General features: G+C 35.1%; 1 long non-coding RNA gene across 1 annotated transcript in view; it reads left to right on the forward strand.

The window, feature by feature from the left end:
- LOC149137657 (uncharacterized) overlaps positions 1 to 2,403 on the forward strand; it is a 19,090-nt gene extending 16,687 nt beyond the window's left edge. The window contains exon 2 of the long non-coding RNA XR_016242602.1: positions 912 to 2,403. This is a non-coding gene — a long non-coding RNA (uncharacterized LOC149137657). The remainder of the gene's footprint in view (positions 1 to 911) is intronic.
- Positions 2,404 to 11,808: the final 9,405 nt, after the last annotated feature.

The raw sequence follows: 11,808 nt of genomic DNA on the forward strand, positions 1-11,808 counted from the left end.
CAGAGTTCAAATACCGATGTGGTCGACATTGCCTTTCATCCTATCGGGATCGATAAAATAAATACCAGCTGAGCACTGGAGTTGATCTAAGTGTGTAGTCCCCTTCCTCCAAAATTTCAGGTCTTCTACCTACAGGAAAATGGCTTGTTGTTGTTGTTGTTATTTTATATGGCGAGATGGTAGAAAATTTTCCAGTTTTCTTTTTTTATAAAAGCAGGATAAAAAACACAAATAAAGCTATGTTTATTCCTTCTTGTTCCAGAACAATAAGTGTTATTTCCTCATTGCATATGCCTGAAATGTTTTGGAAATAGCTTTTATTCTATTTAAACCCTGCTTTTGTAATCTTGGCAATGGTACTTCAAAAGTATCCTGTTTTGTAGAACATTCTAGATAGATTCAGTGATGAGTGATTGTAAATTTTATTGGAATTTCAAGATTTTTTCCAAGAACTTGCTAGACTTTACTGAAACTTTCCAGTAATAGAAATAGTAATAAAAATACCATGTCTCAAAGCTCATCACTGCAATTCTGGTTGTATATGTAGATAGGTATCCATATATCTACTAGAGATGGTGTCAAAACGCTGCAAGCATCTGTAGACGCATTTTGCCATGTCTGGGACTAATTTATCAAGACAAAAGCCAAAATATACACTGTGCAAGAATCTGATGAACTATATAAGGCTCTCCGCGCATATTTCTGCATGTTTGACCTTGGGTCAAGACAAACGCTGGGCACCTAATTTCACATGTAAGCTTTCCCAAAACTATAGAAGTTAAGATGTAAAATTTCCAATGTGATAAAAAAATATATTAAATAAGAAATATATGAAAAATATTTTACACATCAGTCGTAGTTAAAATAATTTTACTTTTTCTTAAAAAGAATTGCATATTGTTCGTTTGCAGGATGGTACATATAAGAAAACAAAAACAACGCAGTCCATCATCCCAAGATAATGATGAAAACTTACTGACCTCGCAACCAATTATCACCTGTACTTAATGGGCCCTTCCAAACGTCAGGTTGGCAACAATTCATTCGCTATCATGTATCCGTACCTACCATTATACATCGCTCTGTCACTCACTGCCCTGAACTACCCGTACCCATTCTGCCAGAGAGAGAGGAGGGAAGAAGAGAGATGGGGGAATGAAAATGAAGGGATGAAGAGAGAGGGGAGGGACGGAGAGGGAGAGGGAGAGCCGTTTTTAGAAGAGAGCACCAAGTCAGAAGACGTTTAAAATACGGATTGCAATTTCAGGGATGCTGGTAAGGAGAGAATGAGCAGAGAAAAAGTGTGCGATTTACATGCTACAGTAATAGGGTCTTGGATTTTTCAAGGTTCTTCAGCCGTCAAATTGGGCTCTGCTTTTTTACAAGCTGTGATCACTGTGTTCGAGGCAAACAGAATCACCTGTAACTCAAATGAACGGCACCTCTTCATTGCCAGCTCGTCCAGTATTCTCAAAGCGGTATTGCTCCATAATGGAAAGATGTTTCCTTCTCTCCCTCTGGTTTATTTCATGCACCTCAAAGAAAAATACATCAGCATCAAGAATTTTGTTAGATGTCTTCAATGTGTATGATGAATAAGGTGTGACGTTTATCGGAGACTCCAAAATAGTGGCATTCTTGATAAAGTTACCAAGGTGACTTTACCAAGTTTCCCTGCTATCTTTCCCTATGGGGCAGCAGGGACACTGCTGCACACTAACACAAGTGGGGAAGGACTCAAATGCGAGTTCTCCAGAGTCAAGTGTGAGATACTGGGAGAGCTTTGGAAGGTGTTATTCCCACCATTGGACTTTATGAAACAATTTGTCCCGGCTCCTTGATAAGGAGTGTTCCGTGTTTAAGTACCTTCAAGAATTCTTCCCTGTGGTGTCTATAGCAAAGACGAAAGCAGATGTGTTTGTCGGACAACAGAAGATTTAGGAATGCACGAAATCCTCTATGATACTCAGTAGGAAGCAGAAAAAGCAGCTTGGAACAATTTTGCCTCAGTTATTCGGATTTTCCCTTACTCACAAGGCAGAAAAATATGTGGAGCTGGTTGCGAAAGATGAAGAACTGAAGTAAAATGAACTGATGAAAGACTAAAGTGAAGTGAACTACAGAATGTCCCTGAAAATTCATATCTTTAATGTTTATCTTGATAAATTCAAGGAAAAAAAACTAGGCGCATACTCAGGAAATTCAGTATATCCCGGTGCTTTTACCAGAGTATATACACCGGCCTTTGAACGGCTGATTCCAAGAAAAGTATAACGAAAACCCGATCGGAGACTACATTTGGTGACTCACATACGAAAATGAGTTACATTACAGTTGAAAATCGCAAAAAACTATTCGTTTGTAAACTTCTCTGTTCTAAATATAAAAGTACGTTAAATTTGATTCATATCTTATTAATTTTCTTTCTAACCTTATACGAATTAAAATGTGCGTATTCTCTTGTTTTCCCATCGGTAATAAGTACATATAATTAGCCAAGTTACAAAAGCGAAATTTGAAGGTGATAATGGCCATTTTCTTGACTTTAGCAATTAGCAAATGACACCGAATAACTAGCAATAAAAATTGTGCTACAAAGTCTAATTAAACCCGAAAAGTAAATGTTATTAAATGTATCGGAAAATGTTATTTGCAAAAAACAAGCAAACTAATTGTTTGCTGGTTGGTTTAAAACAAGGATTTTTTTTCCAGTTCACTACATGTTCCACTCTGATTTATAGGGTGGTTAATCGAGGTCTGTGATTGAGCAGACAAATGATCGAAGGCGTTTCAGCTATGACCATTCTGTTTATTTGTATATTAGAAACTATTCTCCATTGTGATTTAAGCGAACACATAGTGGAGTGGTTATTCTTTTATTCTTTTACTAGTTTCAGTCATTTGACAGTGGCTATGCTGGAGCACCGCATTGAAGGGTTTTAGTTGAATAAATCTACTCCAGAGCTTATTTCTTAAGCTTAGTACTTACTCTGTCGGTGTATTTTACCGAACTGATAAGTTACGGGGTAGTAAACACACCAACACCGATTGTTAAGCGGTGATAGAGGGACAAACATAGACACAAAGACACACACACACACACACACATAGAAATATACATATACACAAAGACACACACTCACACACACACACACACACACACACACACACACACACACACACACATATCGGCAGTAAATATTCAGAAATGAATATTTATATAGATACTCTTATTGTTATTATTATCTGCGGTAGTATAAGTAGTTGATAATAACAACAAGAATGATATAGGTGGTTGCAGGCCTTAAATAACATTTAGATAGCTATAGAGGGGTTAAAACCCTCATTTGAACCACCAATAACACTGAAATACTGAAAAATACGACAGAAAATCAACAGTAGTCGGTCGAACGGTTTAAAGAACTTTAAACATACCTCTATAGCCCAATGCTATATATTTTAGTATTTGAATATATTTGGATCATGATTTCTTGTTCTGGTGAAATGCCTTACCTTCATCGGCAAGTCTTACAGATTGAAAAAGCGTTTTGTCAATTCGTCACGTAGAAGTCTGCCGGCGTTTTGAATTGTTTTCCGCCAAAATCAGAACAGCTTCAGTGTAAATATACTAATAAAGAGTAAATATTCAGAAGTGAATATTTATATAGATATTATTATTGTTATTATCTCCGGTAATATAAATAGTTGATGATAACAACAACACTAATACATGTGGTTTCAGGCCTTAAATAGCATTAGACAGCTATAGAATTAAAATTTATAATCTATCTGTTTATCTACCTACCTATGTATGTATCTATCTATCTGTATATATATATATATATATATATATATATATATGACGGGCTTCTTTCAGTTTCCATCTACCAAATCCACTCACAGGGCTTTGGTCAACCTGAGGCTGTAGTAGAAGACACTTGCTCAAGGTTCCACACAGTGGGACTGAACCCGGAACCATGTGGTTGAGCAGCAAAGCTTCTTACCACACAGCTACGCTTGCCCAAACATTTTTTAAAACACACGCCATACTTTAAATCAAATAAAATGTGGTTGCTTCCCAATTACATGGTTCCAGGTTCAGTCTCACTTGCACCTTGTGCAAATGTCTTCTACTATAGCCACGGACCGACCAGAGCCTTGTGAGCGGATTTGGTAGACGGAAACTGAAAGAAGGCCGTCTTATATACATACATATATGTATATATCTATGTGTGTGTGTCTTTGCGTCTGTGTCTGTCCCCAATAACTGCTTGCCAACCAGTGTTGGTGTGTTTACGTCCCTGTAACAGTTGTTCGGCTAAAGGAGCTGATACTAAGCTTTAAGAAATTCCTGCGGTCGATTTGTTCGACTTAAACCCTTTAAGGCGGTGCTCCGCTCGAAACGTAAAAGACTTTCTCACTTCCCGAGCATTAAACTAATACATCTGTTTGTTGTTTACACACCCGTCTTCGTCTTTTGTTGTTTTGTAAATTCTCACTATATATATATATATATATATATATATATATATATATATATATATATATATATATATATATATATATATATATATATATCTTTTACTTGTTTCAGTCGTTAGACTGCGGCCATGCTGGGGAACCGCCTTGAAGAATTTTAGTCGAATGAATCGACACAATTATCTTTAAAGCCTGGTACCTACTATACCGATTTCTGTTGCCAAACTGCTAGGCTACGGGGACGGAAACACACCAAAATCGGTTATCAAGCGCTGGTGGGAGACAGACAGACCCATACACGCACACACACAGATATAGGCGCTTCTTTCGACACAAAAGAACCTTCAAGCTGGTGCCCCAGCGTGGTCGCAGTCTCATAACTGAAACAAGAAAAAGATGTTTCTAACAAAAGTTGATTGGTTGATCTCAACTTCAAGCTGTGTAAGTTTTAATCATAATGTATGTATGAACTTTCTCTCTCTCTGTATATATATATATATATATATATATATATATACATATATGTGTGTGTGTGTATGTGTGTGTGTGTATGTTGTGTTCGTGTGTGTGTTGCACAAGAAGATCAAAATAGTAATTTAACATAAATCCTGTGAATTTGTCAAATCAACGATTCATTATTTATTCACTTCACATGTGCTCCCATACACTCCTATGTATTTTGCAACACACGTATTGGACTGAAGAAAGTTCCTAACCCTTGGCATAGAATTTCCTTATGGTGATGAACACAAAAGAAGTGAGCCAGTTGCTTCTCCTTTCTATTTATTTCTAGTGGTGTGGTGTTCCTGAATGTTGTTTGGAACTAATGAAGTTGTTGGTATTTAGCCCAGAGTTAAAGTGATCAAGATCTATGATGAAAAGCATTCAATAGTGACTATACCTCCAATTTACCAATATCTAGGACTATGTTATTCATTGCGGAGTTTTGTGTTTTGTTATATCCCTATTTCTTTACTGGGGTTTGATTTAAAGAAGGGAGGAGTCTAGACGTAATTTTAGTCTTTCTAATACCCCTTTTCGCTGACCGATTTATGGAAATTGTTTCAGAAGTGAGTTCACTTGCTAATAAAGTGTGAAAAGGCTACTTGAAATTGTTATTGTGACATGTGATATGGTGTGGCTATTTTTAAAGTAATTGATGCTGTTAATTATTTTGCATAGCATTTTACTGTTTGTTTTGCGGTTAATGTTGGACACAAATATTTGCCAGCGTAATGCTTGTCTTTTGTTTTATTTCCTTTATTTGTTTGTGTCGTTTGCAATTTTATTTCTGTTATTTGCAGTGTTGGTGTATTGTATTTCAAGATGTCCATACTTGATTTTTTATTCTTTGTGTGTGTGTGTGTGTGTGTGTGTAATGAATGTTGCTTTGCGAGAAATGATTTTGGAGGCTTTGCAGTTGTTTGCTTAATGTATGTCGTGCAATATCTATGGTGGACCGGGCCTTGTGCCTAGAGTAGAAAAGAATATTTATGGTGGCACTTCCGAAGCTGTTGAATTCTATGAACTATCGTTCTGCTTTCTGGAGAAACTGATTCTATTAGCCTTCTTTGAAGTTTATGAAAGCGTTTTTCGTTGCTCATTGATGTGTTGTGGTGACGATAGTTGACTGGAGAAAGCTGAGGATCGTTCACCTCGTGGTCTTAGTACGCTAAAGCGTATTGAATAGAAAGCAACGTCAAGAAAGGTGTTGTAGTGAATTTGGTAACTTATATTAATTTACAGCTGTATGTGTCAGGTTACATAAGCTGCTGCTGGTAATTATGTAAACAAGTACTATCTATTTCATAGTTTAGCTGTCAGTGACTAAGCCGGCCACACAAATATAAAGTCTCTCATTGGTGCGTGGAGGCTGGTTGAGTATGTCTATATCTGTCTATAAGGGTGGATAAACTTAACAAGAAGTCACGAGCTATCCACTAAACTTATCAATGGACACAGGGCTTCATTAAGGCATTTGAGTTTAGCACTGCTGACTCGCTTGGCAACCCCTTCATCCGTTTATCGCTTAGATCTACAGGCTTTACTTTTTTTCTGATTCAAGGGGACCCAAGCACGAAAAGTACTTTGATATATACAAAGAACATGGAAACAGGCTAAAATCAATGCTGCTTGGAGTTATATATAATGACAAGGAATCAAGAACTACGTAACCAACTTCATTAGCTTACAGCTGTTTCTGCTATGAGATATAGTGAACTCACAGCGCTGAGTACTTCTGCATTACCTTATAAATTCCTCAGAGCTTATAAATATATACTTGCATATATACATGCATATGTACATATATGCATATATATAATGCATATATATAAATATGCATATGCATATCTATCTATCTATCTATCTATCTATCTATCTATCTATCTATCTATCTATCTATCTATATCTATCTATCTATTTATCTACCTATCTATATACACATGTATATTAAGTATGGTTTGTTTACATCACCGTAACTTAGCTGCTAGGTAAAAGAGACCGATAAAATAAGTACCAGACTTTTAAAATAACATGAGTTCTTTTGTGTTCAACTAAACCCTTCAATGTAGTACCCCAGAATGGCCGTAGTCCAATGACTGAAACCAGTAAAAGATAAAGATATTTTGAAAACGCTCAAAAACAAACATAAACTACAGAACATGTTATTTATAATTTTGTTTATACAGAATTATGTTTAGTAAAGCAAGGAAAATATCTTTTCTATATATTTTCTTCAAAATTTTTAACTTTAAAGCATAGGTATCTTTTTTTAAAAAAACTTCTTATGTGAAGAGCGCCAGTAAATTATTGTTTATAGCCAGTTTGCTATGAAGTCAAAAACATTGAGATTTTACTGACGTAAAGAATCCACATTAGCGCGACCAACTATGTATATCATACACTAATGGATGAGAGAGTCGAGCGAGCTAGATTACGTTCGAGATTAGAGTTATAAAAGATAAATTAATTAAGAGAAAATAACAAGAGTGTTTGGCCTGCATTTAAATTTCATTATATTTTATGCATTTTTAAGTATCATAGAGAAAGATTATGCTTAGATCTCTCTTTACTGAACCTTATAATAATAATAATAATAATAATAACAACAACAACAGCAACAATAATAATAATAATAATAATAATAATGATGATGATGATGATGATGATGATGATGAGGATGATGATGATGATAATGATGATGATGATAATAATAATAATGATTATCATCATCATCATCATCATCATCATCATTATTATTATTATTATTATTATTATTATTATTATTATTATTATTATTATTATTATTATTATTATTACGTTCCTTCATTTAATCAGTTTGTTTTTCAAGTGATGTTTGAGATATTAGAATTAGGATTGGAAGAGCTCAAGAAGCTGGTGACGTTGTTGCCGTTTTATAATCACATTTATGGAATACACGCACATACATTCATACATACATATGTACACGTACATACATTCATACATACATGCATACACAGGAAGACATAGACGTATATATACACACACACACATATACATATATGTATATATGGGTGCGTGTGTATATGCGCATGTTTGTATATATATATAGGCATAATTTGTACACACCATATGTATGTATCTATCTGTCTATCTTCATACATATATACATACATATGTACATACATACGTACATACATACGTACATACATACATACATACATACATACACACACAGACACATACATGCATAAATACATATATGCATGCATGCATACATACATATACGCATACATACATATATGCATATATAAACATGAATGTATGTGTATGTGTGCGTTTGTGTGTTTTGTAATGTTGAACTGAAATAATCTTACATAGTTGTAGTATAAAGCATACAATACACAAATGATTTAGACACGGTCTGGTGTAGAGTCTGGAAAGAGTCCAATATTTTCAACATTCAAGCAGGTTTCAGTGTATGCTACCAATACTTATAACATATATATAGGAGAAATAAGGATAAACACAAGTTTATATTATAGTTCCGACGCGCGTTTCATCTCTATGATTGTTTAGTGTCCTGCAATAGGGGTATTCCAAGTGTGTTCTACAGCAACGGCTCGTCAGAGCATACTTTGTTGCATTAAGTTACAAATAACTGTGCAACATGTGTGTGCGTGCGTGTGTAGATGGATGGATGGATGGATTAATCGATGTATGTATATATGGCTGGCTGGCTGACCAGAATGATGAATGTGTGTGTATGCTGAATGGTTAGCTGGTTGAAATACAGGTACACTTCATCTCAAAAATTGTCTGATTGATTATTCTAAAACACGTGTAGTCTTAACACACACACACACACACACACACAAGAAATATAACTTTTGTTTAATCAATGGCTAACAAAACACATTGCCGGTTGCTATAGAAAAATACATTTTAGCAAAAGAAAACAGTATAATATTTAATTTCGTGAATAAATATGTTTAGAAGCATTTACCAGCAGTGTGGTGCAATGCCAGTAATTTCAGCTTCAAAATGATTTCTTCTACTCAACTCCATGACACTTTATGCTCTCGCAAGTAGTGGATTCATCCGACTTTTCAGTTCAGCCACTACAGTATTCCCACCATGTTTTAAACATTTCTGTGATGATCTCATCCAATGCAGGAGCTTTGTTTTTTATCAACTTCTTCGTTCGCTATTTTTTTCTTAGTCCAAGTTGTACCGTTTTCTCAGTTGTACTGTTTTTCAGAAATATTCTATCCATTGACAGTCTTGTTCTTCCATTGTCAGCAAAGCCCTTCCCAATTTATCCATCACTGGTACGTTTAAGCTGCTTTTTGCTCCACTTAGCTTTAATACTATGCTGTATAGTGTTCTTGGATCTTTTCAACTGGCTGCTTCTACCTTTGCCTTTTTTTGTCTGGCCAGGTATTTCTGTCAGTATGACAGCTTCCTTTTTACTCGTCGGTTAAGAGCTTAGTATTCTTTGTCATTCTTTTCCGTTGTTTCCTCTGTATTTACTCCTTCTCTGATGATCTTGGCTTGTTTTTTCTCTTTTATCTATGAGATCCCATGTTGTTTCTTGGGTCCATTTCTAAATAGGCTGTACAACGGGAGAAAGAAGCTCATTTCCTAACACGTGATCCTGCACTGAACAAATCTTTAAACTCAGAAATATTATTTAGATTCTGAGAAATTTAGACTCTGCCAGAAATTTGGAAACGATATGCTGTGCTGCTTGGCATTCGTGCCGGAAGCTCCAATACGAGCATTTCAGAGTGTTTGGGTGTCTATCTGAGAACAGTACAATCTGAGGACAAGTACTAAGAGTGATAAAAATCAAGTATCCAATCAACGTCATGATGTTTGGAGTGATCACTAGTGATGGCGACGTTATGTCTCCGTTCCTCTTCCCACATGGCCTCAGACTCAACACGGAGGCCTACATCTAGTGCATGGAGGAGGCAGTGCTGTCCTGGGTCAAGAGGGTGGCTGATGGAAGACCCTGTCTGGTAACAGAACTCTGCACCATGCCACACAAGCAAAAGAACCCAGTAGTGGCTATCAGAAAATTTCTGCGATCGCATCACTCCTAACATGTGGCCACCTAACTCCCCAGATTGCAACCTCTTATATATATATTTATATATATATATACATATATATGTATATGTATATATATATATATATATATATATATATATATATATATATATATATATATATATATATATATATATATATATATATATATATATATATATATATGTATTATAAATTAACTACCAACAAAAATAATTGGTAAGCTAACTCAAAAAATCATCACCAAAATAGCAGAAAAAAACGACAGTGAAGGTATGCAGACTCTTCAAGAATCGATCCTTTTGGTTATATTAATAATAATAAAGGAGTTACGATGCAAAAACGTATAAATTCAAATGAATATATTTATCTTTTTCAATATATATTTCAGTATAAAGAATTCATTAAGTGACTTAAATCAAAATTTCTTTACACATCATTCAAGAAATTTTGATTTAAGTCACTTAATGAATTCTTTATACTGAAATATATATTGAAGAAGATAAATATGTTCATTTGAATTTATACGTTTTTGTATCGTAACTCCTTTATTATTATTTATATATATATATATATATATATATATATATATATATATAAATTCAAATTAGGATAAAAATCTTAATCAAATATATATCCGGAATATATTCAATGCTGAATTTTATTCCGCTTTGGATACGTGTACCGAGAGCAACTCAAAAAGATTCCCGCTTTTTTGCAGAGATGTATAGAGATAAACATCAGTCCGTTTGCTTTGTCGGACACATAAGGTGTTCGTTTTGGTAAGGTGAGGATTTTGTTTATTTATATATATCGGGACTATACTATGCTGACGAGCGAAAACTAGATTTCATTCTGGTAATCGTGAAACCGGTCGATACATAGTTGAGTTTTTTTTTTAAAAAAGGTTGTTTTTTTTTTAGAGTTGCTTTTCCTCGCATTCGGTACGAAAATGTGTTCATTTGGGAAGTCTGGTGTGTGGCATTATTCTGTAGTAATGCCCTTATATAAATATAAACGAATATATATATATATATATATATATATATATATATATATATATATATATATATACACGCTTAAAACAGTGGGATACATAGCTAACGCACTGAATAAAAGACGCTCCAGTGACGGGCGAGATCGGGTTTGATTATAGATCTGCTTAATCAAGGCTGATATGAGACTAAACAGCAACAACAGTAACCATGACGACAAAAACAATACAACCACTACCACTCTAGCCAACTCCCCTCACCGCAACCGCAACCACCACCACCACCACCACCACCACCACCACCACCACCAAAATAAAAATTCTTCAAAGCGGTGCCCCAGCATGGCCGCAGTTTGATGACTGAAACATGTACAAGATAAAAGATACATTATCCCATACATACAAAGGGAGAGAAAGAGAGGAAGAGGGAGAGGAAGACAGAGAGAGAATTGAGGGCTATTTAGGGAAGCATTAAAAGGATCGAGGGATTTGGGTGAAGGACATTTCAAGTAGAAAAATCTACGTTGGTTTTGGGTCTTTGACAGAAAAGTAAATGTGATTCAGATCTCTGTAAAAAGACAAAAAGGGGGGGGGGGGGGAAGAAAAATTGTAAAAAATTAGAAAGGTGACTTAAATATATATAATACATTTGTTCATTTAGAGACCAGGCTGACACATTGCTGCTCTAAAAGTGAAAGAATGGTGTGGGACGGGGAGATCTTTTGCTACTGCTTCTTTTAGTGTTCAGCTTAAGACGA

The sequence above is a fragment of the Octopus bimaculoides genome, chromosome 1 (genome assembly GCF_046866305.1).
Source record: "Octopus bimaculoides isolate indiv1 chromosome 1, ASM4686630v1, whole genome shotgun sequence".
Classification (NCBI taxonomy): Eukaryota; Metazoa; Mollusca; class Cephalopoda; order Octopoda; family Octopodidae; genus Octopus; species Octopus bimaculoides.